The sequence below is a fragment of the Oryzias latipes genome, chromosome 12 (genome assembly GCF_053564925.1).
Source record: "Oryzias latipes strain Hd-rR chromosome 12, Olatipes_Hd-rR_3.1".
NCBI lineage: Eukaryota > Metazoa > Chordata > Actinopteri > Beloniformes > Adrianichthyidae > Oryzias > Oryzias latipes.
In genome coordinates, this window is record NC_136248.1 from 17,845,007 (window position 1) to 17,858,540 (window position 13,534).

The 13,534-nt window shown below is 39.6% G+C and overlaps 1 long non-coding RNA gene across 1 annotated transcript in view; it reads left to right on the plus strand.

The window, feature by feature from the left end:
• The first annotated feature begins 1,255 nt into the window (after nucleotides 1–1,255).
• LOC105355243 (uncharacterized) overlaps nucleotides 1,256–13,534 on the plus strand; it is a 36,530-nt gene continuing 24,251 nt past the window's right edge. Inside the window, exon 1 of the long non-coding RNA XR_002874301.2 lies at nucleotides 1,256–1,364. This is a non-coding gene — a long non-coding RNA (uncharacterized LOC105355243). The remainder of the gene's footprint in view (nucleotides 1,365–13,534) is intronic.

Here is a 13,534-nt window from a genome sequence, read left to right on the forward strand (position 1 = left end):
TAATTAAGTTGTGTTTTGTAACGTTAAAGCTTGTGAACCGTCATTTACCAACAAAGCTACATCTGCAAACCCTTCAGTTATTTTCCTGACAGTTGGAGTTGTTCCCACGACTGCAAATATTGTTGTAACAACATTTGAGATTGATTTTGAATGTGGCTTGTCCTGCTGCCAGATAAAGCATGGACTGAATTATGGCATTTCTTTTCTGCAGAGTATTTCCAAGAGATGAACCCAATGAGCACAGAGATCTTTGTCTTCAGAATCAAAGCTTTGTCTTTTTGGGTGACTTTTTTGCAGTTTTATTTGACTTTCAGCTGAAATTACTTTTTAATTGTCACAAACAGACATATACCAGTATAATTTCATGCAAATGTAATTTAGTCTCAATGTGTAAACATTTGCAAACTTCTTAAAAATCAAAATGTCACTTCCATGACATGGTATATTGCAGAGTGCATTGGAATAAACCATATATGTAACAATATAAATCCTTTTTGTTTTTAGCGTTTTCTAGTTTTTAAGCAGACCTGATGTTGTTTTTGAAATAATATCCTTAATTTTAGATGAGCTAACTTTAGACTGAGGGAACTGTGTTTGTCATGTATATACTTTGGGTGTTTTGGGAAGTACAGCTACACTACCAGTGCATTCAAACTGCTTTTTTGACTTCAATCCACTAAATTGCAGAAATGAATAAAAATCCAGAACGTCAGAAATTAGAACTTGGCTGAATTTAAAGTTACTCATGGATGTTGGACAAATGGTCACAAATCTTCATGAAACCACATCTAAGCTTTAAATTGTTGCATTCTTTCAATACAAATATGATATTTTTTATGTGGCTTTGTAAACTTTAACATCCCATTTAATTTAAAACAACATGCTTTCTCCTGTCAACATTTTTACAAGAAGCAGCAATAATAATGTCCAATTTTCTTTTAACTCTTTATCTGTTGCCTTTAGATGAGACTGGAAGAGTCTCAAGGCTGCTTCTCTGGTTTTTATAACCAGGATGTCCACTCCACAATGTTATGGTTTTCTTCTTGTGAGTTATCTTACTGACTGTCAAAAAAGCTGAACCTCGCTCTGAAATGTTTCTGCAACCTTATCCACGGTCGCCAACAATTACTGCTGAAATGTTTAACATAGTGAGTGGTATGAATTTACCAATGGTGGCACAGCTGCCATGTAAGGCGCTGACAAGGCCACCGGAAGCAATGTGGGGGGGGCAGTGTCAGACCCAAGGACACATCAACTAACAAGGCTGGAGAGAACAGGGGCCCAACTAGTTGGATCATTCTACTTCTGTGACACAGTCAAACCTTACAGTCTTCGTGGAAACGTAATCCTGGACCAAGAAGCTTGTAAGTATTTCCTGATGTTCCTTCTTAGTACCCATCTCGGCAGTGGAGGATCATCAAGGCCTTTTCTTCTGGCCTAATCTTATTTTAAAAAAGTAAATGTATGTATTTATTTAATTAAAAATACTTTCTCTTTTATTTTTAAAAAATTTAAAAATTCTTCATTCTTTGTTCTCCTCATGTCATGTTGTTCCTCTACTGACAGTCTTGCCCATAATAATGGTAGAGTTTTTATTTCCAGTCATATTTTTGCCGCCAGCTTGTGTTGTTGACATGTTGACATTTACCAGAGGACTCCAGAATTCACAAACAGGCTATTCACTATAAAGTCAAGGGCATATAGTCGCAGTTCTCAAGATGTGTCACCAAGACCAGCAAGGAGGGTTTGGGTCCTGTGATTACATTACATCCTGTGATTGGACAAGGAATCTTTCTGTTCAGAACAAAAATTTGAATGTGTGGCACTGCTTAAAGCTATTTGTCTGCAACTGTCCCTGAGTTCGATGCCTTTGCTCAGAGCCATTTCTTGACATTAAAACCAAAGCAAAAACTAAAAAAACGATCAGCAATTTTGTGTTATTCGAGAAAAAAGAAGGATAGCTTTTATTTTCAAATGGCAAGATGATGTGGCAGAGTACATGCTTGGTTGGTGCAAATATTTGACTTTTATTTCTAATATTATACAACACTTACTGCAAGCCAAATAGTGGTTGAAATGCATTATGGGATTTTTTTTAATGGGTTTTCAGATGAAGTGATGGGCGCTTAATGCACAACCTTCCATATACAGTCATGACTTCATCAAGTGAAGCAAAATAAAAGCATGACTGTCTTTGGAGACTTTGTGTGCACTTATTTGCGTAAAGATAGTTTGCCGCTGAACAGAGGAGGCATAAACTCCTCAAAGCAGCGTTGCAACAGCCAAAAGATTAAGTAACTAGTGAAACTTTGGGTAGAAAAGGAACTTTCTGAACTCCATGGCCCTGCATGATGTCCTAAATGACCTTTCTTTGCAGGAAACATATACAATCCAAACAGTAAACTCCCTCTTTCTCTCTTAGCCAAAATGAAATACTTGAACCTTTCAAAACACAGTCTAATTAGCTCTCTACTCTGTGATTTCACTGGTCAGTGCAATGACCTCAATGGCCTTTGCTGTGGAAGATGCCAAAGAGAATATTTCGTTTTTGGATCCACTCAATCTGGTCTGGAATAGATTTTTATGCCTTGAACTGTTGTTCATCTGAAGTAGCATTAACCAGATGTCTAGACATTTTCTGTCATAAGGTCTCAATGTCATTATCTTCACATCATCCAAGACATTCAAAGATGTATTATTGCTTTAGATATTTTGGTTTAATCTTGAATTCCCCCCCAACGGTGTCTATTATACCTCCTTGTCTAAAAGGCGTTTCATGATGCTTTAAAGACCACACACCTTTATTTGTGGCTCTATCAATGCCTTTTTTAGATGCATGCTCAGTACTTTATATGCAAGCTGTACCTCAGTATGTATGTGTTTCTTTAACCAGCATGGCACAGCCCCACTTTCAAAAAGAATAGAATAGGAGGTCCCCAAAAGAAATGAATCAAGAGGGAGACAGTGTAGAGTAAGGGAGGCAGACACAAACTTGCTGCCCCCAACATTTTGTTTACCCATCAGTCTACTGATGACTGACTCGGAATCTATCCCTCATTGCTAGCATCTGTGTGTACACCACAAGGTCACGTTTGCGTTTGACACGTGTGTTAGACAATGTAAATTTACTCTATGTGGTTATTTTCATGATCTTTGTGTATGTTGAAAGTGGGTGTCCAAAAGTGTGTTATGGCGTGTACACGTGCAACACACGTCTGTGGTTAACTTGGGGTGGCCCATCTGCCACTGCCGGCACATATTTCAAATGTGTGTTTGGTTTTGCCTTCTTGCTTCAGCTGCTACTGCCTGGGGTGTGGTTAGAAGGAATGTGGCACTGATGCATTGTTGGTAAATGCAGTCACTAGTGTTGGTTTAAGGAAAATGAATTTGTTAAATGTTGTTTTGTTGAGTTTCTTTGGAGTCTTTCTCCCTCTCGCCATAATCATACAGAGGATTTTGAACTCAGCTTTGGCCTACAGCAGTGACTCCACTTAGGAGTCAGTCTTTCAACTGAAACAATGTTTGTTTGCTCCTGACTGTTTGAGTGCGCTTGTTATTAATCAAAGATAAAACACTTTCATTCAAGCTCTTGTAGTGGTTACATTTGACCTAAGGTAAGCAAAGGCCTGTGGCTTAGGACCCATTAACCTATATTCTCAAAGTACCTTTAATAGGACACAATCAAGGGAATGGGAGTAAACCTTCTATTAGTCTCCAGATTTCACTTCCTCAGATCTGTCTTTATGAACCATCCAGTAGGTGTGTCAGCCTAAACAGACTAACAACATTCAGTGCTGAGAGGGACTCATAATCCCTGCAGGCTTGGCATCATTCTTGAACAGAAATGTTGTATCCATATCAGATAAAAACGTTTGTCAGGAGAACCTAGTAACTGACAGCAAGAGTTGAATAGAGGAATGATTACCCTTGAAATGGTTTGCCAGGTCAGCAAAGAGGTTAATTAAGGGATCATGGCTGATAGTGTATTTTTTAGAAATTAATGGACAACTCAGAGGCCTGAACTGTTGGATGCAAAGTGGAACATGGCGGCTTCTGTAAAGTCCTTTCATGTCTGATTATGGACACCTTGAAAGACAATATACATGGTCACTTAAGAACTAAATAAATATTAAATCCATTATTAGTCATTGATTGTTGCTATTTTTATAGGTTTGCATTGTTTTTCACAAAAGCTGATTGATAGTCGCATTGTCATGGTTATGGCTACAGAGCTTGCACCAACCTCGGTTTGCAACTGCAGAGGAAAGAGGTATAAATGCTGAATGTCAAGTTAAGTGATACAAAGCGTCCTTTCAGGTGGAAAGTTCAGCTCTTACCGCTTAATTTTGTCCAGATTATGAAGCAAAAGTTTATTTTAAAAAAAAAAGTCCAAAGTCAAAATAGTTTGATTCCTCTGGTGTCACCTCCTTCTGTCTCATCTCCTCCTTCTCTTCTCTCTTTTGCTGCATTGCAGTATTCATAATGATCAAATTCGTCAAACAGGTTAAAGGAAACTATAAAATCACTCATGACTGTTCTGCTGTCTTGCTGTTCTGATAAACAGTGGAATAAGGTATGTCCATCTATGTTAGGAGTTTCTTTTGTTCCGGTTACCAACTGGCGTTTAGGTCAACATTGTAAGGTAGAACACTGTGTTATGGAACTTCTTTTTTAGATGTGCATCATCAATGTGGGTTATCCCTTTTTATTCCACACCCTGTAGCCAATCAGAATTGAGTATTCATGTAACCATAGTAAACACCAAAGTTACAGCCTGCAGACGAATAGGTGGAAGCTCAGTCCGGCATGGCAGCACATCTGCTGCAGAGAAGGGGACTCTCCACAGGGTGGGGAAGGCTGCACAAAGGAGTCTCCAATATGGATTTCTAAAACACTGAACACAGGAGGAGGACACATGAAGGACCCAACATGCTCTGCACACCCTTTTTGTCCCTCTTCTTCTTTGAAAATGCTACAGAGCATACAGAGAAAGACAACCTTAAGTAAAAATACAGTTTTCCTACAGCTGTTAGAAATACTAGCAGTGTTCATCAGTCAGTTTTTAAGACTTTTATTAGCTCCCTCCTTCAGTGCATTCTTTTTTTTTTGTTCTTTAGGGATATTTTAGTGAACACAGAGGGAACAACACTGCCTTTATAACTTCCTTCTAGGTTTTGTTGTAAATATTTAAGAGGAACTGTTGACATAAAGATAACACTGACAAATGGATGTACAAGTCTGGACTCAGAAAAGCTCTGATGGGTCTGTGGGAGTGATGGAAAAAAAAAGGTGGGAGACATAATGTTAGACAGATGGAGGTAAGTCTCGGAAAGAAAATGAGAGATAAATGGAGAGGGTTCAAATTTGGAAATGTGTAGAGTAGAGGATTGATGTAACTATGACAAATTAAGAGGAAAGACCTTTTTATTTTAACACCAAATGTGTATGCAAAACAAGAATGCTTCACATCTTTTCTATTTTTTTTTAATAAAAATGAAGCCTTTTATTGTCATTGTAAGTTCCTTTTAATGCATCAAAAGGAAAATATGAAAGCACAAAGGAGTCTCAAAGAAGGGAGGAATTTTCCATTCAGACTCTGTTTAACCTGAGATTATATCAATACTGATAAAACTCTCTGTAACACTGATTTTAAGAGGATTAAACTCCTAACAATTCTAAAAGACAAACAGAAACAACATGTCTCTGTTGATCTAAGTTTAAAAATACCAACAATGCCTATAATATTTTATTTTTGATTTGACTAAGAAGCAGTGGTTATATATATATAAAAAAAAAACAACTAACGCCCCTCCCACCCTCCGCGGGTGGTTTCTCCTCCAAGCTCGGGTCCTCTACCAGAGGCCTGGGAGCTTGAGGGTCCTGCGCAGTATCTTAGCTGTTCCTAGCACTGCGCTTTTCTGGACTGAGAGGTCTGAGGTCTTTCCAGGTATCTGTTGTAGCCACTCCTCCAGCTTGGGGGTTACTGCCCCGAGTGCTCCAATTACCACAGGCACCACTGTCACCTTCACTTTCCAGGCTTTCTCCAGTTCTTCTCTGAGTCCCTGGTATTTCTCCAGTTTCTCATGTTCCTTCTTCCTGATGTTTCCATCGCTTGGCACTGCCACATCCACCACAACGGCTTTCCTCTGTTCTTTATCCACCACTACAATGTCTGGTTGGTTTGCCATTACCATCCTATCAGTCTGGATCTGGAAGTCCCACAGGATCTTTGCCCTCTCATTCTCTACCACCTTCGGAGGTGTTTCCCATTTTGACCTTGGGGTTTCCAGTTCATATTCTGCACACATGTTCCTGTATATTATTCCAGCCACTTGATTGTGGCGCTCCATGTATGCTTTACCTGCCAGCATCTTACATCCTGCAGTTATGTGCTGGATTGTTTCAGGCACCTTTTTTGCACAGCCTACACCTTTGGTCTTGTCTGGTGTGGTAGATCTGAGCCTCTATCGCTCTGGTGCTCAGGGCTTGTTCCTGAGCTGCCAGGATGAGCGCTTCAGTACTGTCCTGTAGGCCAGCCCTTTCTAGCCATTGGTAGGACTTCTTGATATCAGCCACTTCAGTTATGGTCTGGTGGTACATCCCATGCAGGGGTTTGTCCTCCCATGAGGATCTGTCCTCCAGCACTGTGTCCTCTGCTCTCCATTGCCTGAGACATTCACTGAGCACACTGTCATTTGGGGCCTTGAGCTTGATGTACTCATGCATCTTGGATGTTTCATCCTGGATAGTGGCTTCTATGCTCACTAGTCCTCGGCCTCCTTCCTTGCGGCTAGCATACAGTCTCAGTGTGCTGGATTTGGGATGGAACCCTCCATGCATGGTGAGGAGCTTTCGTGTTTTAACATCCGTGGTCTGTATCTCTTCCTTTGGCCATCTTATTATTCCTGCAGGGTATCTGATAACTGGCAGTGCGTAGCTGTTTATTGCCCGGGTCTTATTTTTGCCATTGAGCTGGCTTCTCAGGACTTGCCTTACTCGTTGGAGGTATTTAGCTGTTGCAGCTTTCCTTGTTGCCTGCTCCAGGTTGCCATTTGCCTGGGGAATTCCAAGGTACTTGTAACTGTCCTCGATGTCTGTTATTGCCCTTCTGTGTGTTACTCATGAATTGATCCATGTGCCTGTTTATCTTGGTTGCAATGATGCCTGACATGAGCTTCCATGTTGTGGACAGACAGGTTATTGGCCGGTAGTTGGATGGGATTGCACCCTTTGAGGGATCCTTCTGGATCAGGATCGTTCGCCCTTCCGTTAGCCATTCGGGGTGAGTCCCATCTCTAAGCAGCTGGTTCATTTGTGCTGCCAGGCGCTCGTGGAGTGCGGTAAGCTTCTTTAGCCAGTAGGCATGTATCATGTCAGGGCCCGGTGCTGTCCAGTTCTTCATACCTGAGACTCTTTCTTGGATGTCAGCCACTGTGATGGTTACTGGATTCTGTTCAGGGAGGTTGCTATGTTCTTTTCTCAGAGAGACCAGCCACTGGGCATTGCTGTTATGTGCTGTCTCTTTCTCCCATATACTTTTCCAGTACTGTTCAGTTTCCAGCCTTGGTGGGTCTGCTCGGCTGTTTTGACCCTGCCACTGAGCGTACACTTTTGCAGGTTGAGTTGCGAAGAGCCTGTTTATTCGTCTGGCTTCATTGTCTCTTGTGTACCTCTTTAGGCGGCAGCTCAAGGCTAGGAGCCTTTGTTTGGCAGTTTCCAGTGCTTCAGGTATGGACATCTGGCTGTATCTCTTAGGTACTTGCTTTCTCATTGTACCTCTTTGAGCCTCTGTCAGCTTACTCACATCCTTCCGAGTTGCCTTGATTTTGGCCTCTAACCGTTGCTTCCATGGTGGGTACTGTTTTCTTCCATGGTTGCTCTTATAGCCAAGCATCTCAAGGATCACTGCTGCTGAAGTGTAAACCAGTTCATTGGTTTCTGTGATGGTTGTGGTAGGAATTGCCCTCAATGCCTCATTCACAGTTTCCAGTAGACTTTCAGGTACGTCTTTCAGGTCAGTTGCTGCCTCGCTCAGTGTAATTGTGGTTGTTGGGGCTGTGTACCCAATCTCAGGGTGGGAGTGTGGTATAACCTCCTCTCTGACCTGTTGTTCTGGCTCTCCCGTGGCACTGTATTGTATTGCTTCAATCTCAAGTTGTGATAGGAGTTGCCGTTTGTGGATGTTAGAACACTGGGCTACCAGTTGTTTGGCAGTTAGCCCTGATTGTGGGTTTCGAAGCATCCATTCATTCCACATTCTCTGGGATTACTTGAGTAGTAGCATTCTAACAGAACCTTGTTCTCACATCTAGTCCATTTCCGTCTTGTTCCAGTAGCCCACTTTCCATCAGGGTGCTCTGGTCCCTCAGCACCTGACGCAGACCTTGTTTGGCCGGGCGACGTCTGAGCCGGAATGACATGTGGTTCATTGTCTCTCATGTTGTGAGGTAGGCGGTAGCGTTAAGGGTCTTGCCCAAGGACCCTCACTGGGTGATGTTAATTGCCCGTCATTGTTATGGTAATTGCCCCATTTTTCATTGCCATTAATTGTTCATTCCGCCCTGGGAATCGAACCCGGGTTTCCTGCATGACAGTCCTGCACCTTACCAACCGAGCTACCCAGCCGATATATATATATATATATATATATATATATATATATATATATATATATATATATATATATATATATATATATATATATATATATATATATATTATATATAACTATATATATATAACATAACATTACAAAATAAAAATCACTGAAGATTAAAAATGTGGAATTCAAACATAAACTAAGGGTTCACCATTACTTTTCTTTCTTTGTCTTTTACACAGTTGCAGTTTTACCTTTTTTTACTGGACGTATCTAAGAAAAAGGTTTTGTTGTTAAAACAAAAATGCATTCCCATAGTTAAGTATTTAAGAATTTATCTGTGCCTTAACTATCAGTTCTACAAATAATCACACACATGAACTTCACTTGAGAGTCAGTCTATCCTGCATTACTATAGAATAATGCCTTGCAGCATTTATGGAATACATGCTTTCCCTGCTTTTATATGAAAAAAATTGGTTTTCTGGTCAATTTTTTTCCCCATCCATAATGAAATTGCATCCAGGATTAGGTGAAATGCTTGCCATGACAGCTGGCGGTGGTCTCCAACTGCAGAATCACCATTAACTACAGAAGGAAAACATGTCTCTTATTAAAACTCCGCCAAACTAGATTCAGAACATGCATTCTTTGGCTCGCCCTAAAACAGGAAAATGCAATAATTTTCCTACCATGACTGAGGGCATGATCAGAATTCAAAATATGAGCAATGCCAAGGTTCAGTTAAGTGACCGTGATGCCAGAGGAAAACCACAATCCCAATGTGAGGAATCTCAAAAAGCCACAAGGAATGTGGAAAAGTAAGATTGTTTTAAAAAGGGAGACAAGTCGACAAGGAACGGAAAAGGAAAGTCTGGAAGACACTGTGCAATTTTTACTGGTAAATATCTCGAACTTGCATAGCAGTATAAAAGCTGAAGTTGGAAAAATGTTGCATTAAATTACAGGGTTTCACAAACATATTGGAATTTAAACATAAGATTATTGATAACTTAATACAGCAAAAAACAAATGATTGCTAATACTAAAAAAGCCCACAACAAACAGTGTCAAACAAGGTTAAAATTACTGCTAATGCTGAAACACTGACTCACAATAATTACCTGCTGTGGACCATTGTGAAAATGTGTTTACCCCTGTGTGCTATCATATGCGGTCAAGATGACCATTGACATGTTCGCCCTACCATGACAAAGGTGGATAAAGGTGGAAAGATTTCATGTAATCCATGGACACCAGTGAAGATCACAAATCATTGAAGAAAAAAGGTTCAGCGCACTGTCTTGTGGGGTCTAGATGACCCAACTCCCAATGTCAATGTGCCTAGGATAGCACAAGGGTTAAGGAAAGTGTGTTTAAGGACAAAAGCAGAGGACTTTTTTTGTTGCTCTTGGCAACCACAAAGTATCAAAACTTAATATTCTTAAAGTGCGAAGGCTCTTGATTCCCTACTTTTGATCTTTTTATGGTCGAAATCTGGAGCATTGCTACCACAAATTCAAGTGATGCATGTTAAGGATGTGTCTTAACCATATAGGTCCGATTTTAAGGTTATTTTTCCTTCTGCAAATGCAAAATAAATCTTTCATAGCAACATTACGTTTCTTGGAAGAAATTGATTTACCAAAATGTTAATCAATATTGATTAACCACTGAGTTAACAGGTGCACATTTTGACAGGTGCACATTTTGTGCTGAAAATTGACACGTAGCTGTAAAACTAGCTGAGACAGACAACTTAGCTTGCAGTCGTAGATTTTCAAGCCACTGGTTAAACAGTGTTTCATCAGTTTCATTTTTCTTTATCCTCAGTTCATGGCTGCATATTCTAGAAAACACACACTCACCAAAACACACGTCTACTCACAGACGTTTGTGCAAGGGCATCCGAAAATAATGATGTGTGGTATATACATATGTACGTATGCATGTATAAGCTAGTGTTGATTTGGACCTGCTGTGAGTGCAGATTCATGTTTTGATTTGCAAAAGCTTCGTTTAGCTTTGATTGGTTTTTGGTTATTATCTTTTTTCATTTGGCTTCTACCCCTTTTGTTTCTCTTCCATGTTTTCCCCAAATGATTCCTTTGAATTGTCTTCCATTTACAGGTTCAAGAGAAAGTTTGGCCCAGAGAACAAAGAAGTTTACTATCATGTAAACCTTAAATAATTAATAAACAAGCTGCATAAACCTGGTGGTTAAAACAAAAGGTTCGAAGTAAAAACGATAAAATTGTCTAATAAATGAACAAAAGACAAGAACAGAAAGAAAAGTTGGCGGTTTTCTCAAGGAGAAACAAAGTAAGTCAGTAGTTACGTACCTGAAAAAGCTGAATGACAAGGCTTGTCCATAAATAGACACATTTTTTGTCTGAGGACATGACTGTAGTCTAAAAATAACAATACAATTGTTCATCCGCATCGAAGAGCAGTTAAGGGAAAATAAAATTGCAGTTTCCCGGATGGGCTAACCGCAAACAGATTCCAGTGGATCATCCGAGGATGTGCTGTGAGAAACAAACGTCACTTGTCAGAAACAATAAAGAAAGTTTAAATTAATGATCATAAATAGAGTAAACAAAAAAAAGAATATACACTTCCAGCCTTATTTTTAGTGGAAATGACAGAGTATTAGCTATTAATTAATACACACTGAAAGCCGCGATGACATAAAGTTCATTCATCCTGTCTTTCAGGGTAAACTTATATTCTTTGAATTTCTAAAAGCTTTCTGGTTAGTCTCTTTATGAGAAAGGACAGGCCAGCCTGCAGGGCCTTAACAAGCTATCTGACTGACTCTCCAGCAGAGATACATGTGGGAAAGAACCAACAGCATTTCTCATTAGTGCTTCTATCGATGTACACTAGCAGAAGGAGGTTGAGCAGAGTCAGGGCTGGAGCACATATACCTCATTCAGTTGTATAATGTGAACCAAAGAAAAGGCACGGGACAAATACGTGTGTATTTTGTGCAGTGAGCTACTGTAAGCCTCCATAAATGGAAGAGACTTCATGTCCAAGTGCTCAGTCACCATGACTGAGCTCAATGTTTCAATGAGGAGTCAAAGTGTATGGGGTAGGTGAAGGTCATTGTGTGTGCATGAAAGTGTACCCTGCCTTACGCATTGACAGCTAATTGAGAAATAAGATCAAATGTAACAACAATTTATTTGAAGTTTCCAATACAATACATCACCAACAAAATTATATATATAAATGTCACTTATGTGAGGGTTTCAACAAGTTTTTATTGAATTACATTAGTAGCTGTCCTTGGTTCTGCAACAACATAGAGCGTTAAAATAGAAGTTAGCTAACTTAGCTTTAAAGTCGCACTTCAACCATCTTTTGATCTATTGTCAAAGTGTTCCCAGAGGTCTTTTTATTTTGATTAAGCCGTTTTTGGCCAAAATCCAAAAGCCTGTGGTATTTCTGCAACATAGTTTCTGCACACAGCAACAAGAGTTGATTAGAAATTTACCTCTGAGTTGTGGGTGGGACCATTGGTGTGGAGTAAGCCTTCCCCTACTTCCCATCATCCATTTATTAACATGCTCTCACACTAGCTTGCAGCCCCTCAAGACCCCAACCTAGTATTACTGGTGCAACAAAAATGTCGAGCAACATTGGAGTTGTCAAGCTTTACAGTTATGACCCAAATTCCAGCTTCGACAAGGAAAACAAAGACATACATGGATCAAGCTGTCTGCAAGTGGATGCATCAGAATAGAGCAGAGCAGAATAACTTCTACCTCAAACCTACAAGCTTTTTCCAATGTTATTTTTAGATTTGCTGTTGAGTCACAACAATTTGAATAAATACATTGTCAGAAATGGACTTTTAAGGTTAATTTTCCATATTTACGCCACAAGAACATGTAAAAAAAAACCCACTAAAAAATACAATTGTCATAGGTCTTTAACATGATGAACTGTACTGACACTACACTCTTAATAATAACATTATTCTTTAGGATAAAACACAAACAAACAAGTGCTTTAAAAATAATAATATTCATTTCAAACTGAGGTGTTTCAGGGAACACTGTCCTGCATTTTTTTTAAACCTCCCCTGCCTTTCATGACTGCCACTAACAGACCAGTCCAGACCAATCAGGTTTGCTTAAGCTGGATAACACGGTAAATATGTAGGACCTAGGTTCCCTGAGGATCAAGGTCGGGCAACACTGGGTTAGGATTCTAGCTGGCTAACTGTGAAACAGTTCTTTGTTTTTTTGGCCTTTTTCCTCAGTTGTCTGTATTTATTATTCAACTCTGTTCCCTAATGTGTCATTATGTATGGGGGTGTGATCTTTTGGTCAAGGTAAGAGTGAGTCATTCTGGATTCAGCTGTAATCCAAATGAAGGGAGCCACCTGCTCCCTCCCTTACCTCTGTTTTTACTGCCCTTTATGTGTTACAAAACACAGAAACAACCTCCAAGAGGCCAACCTGCCATGCCTTTACACACATTCACCTTCAAGTACCCACCTCATATTTGATGTTTTTGAAAAGAAGAAAAAACAGGGCTGTGAACAGTTTTGGGTGTTACTCATTAACAAAAGTAATGCATTACAGTTACACATTACTTTTTGTCATGACTAACTAGTGTAAGGTATTACTAATGAATTCTGTGTCGTATTTTACTCATTACATGATGATAGGTTACAACAGATTTATTGCACAAACAAAATTTGAAGCATTTGAGGATAAAAAATTGATTTTAAATCATTTTTGTTTCTTTTTTTCAAAGTGGAAAGCCTATTTCCCTGTTTTATGGACTCAACTGACTAAAACTGAGGGATGCACCTCCAGTTGTGCTTCCTGTGATTTTACTTTATAAAAAAACAAAACAAAACTTTTTTATTCAGTGTCATTATTACACCATGTCATTGACTGAAAGATGTCACTACTG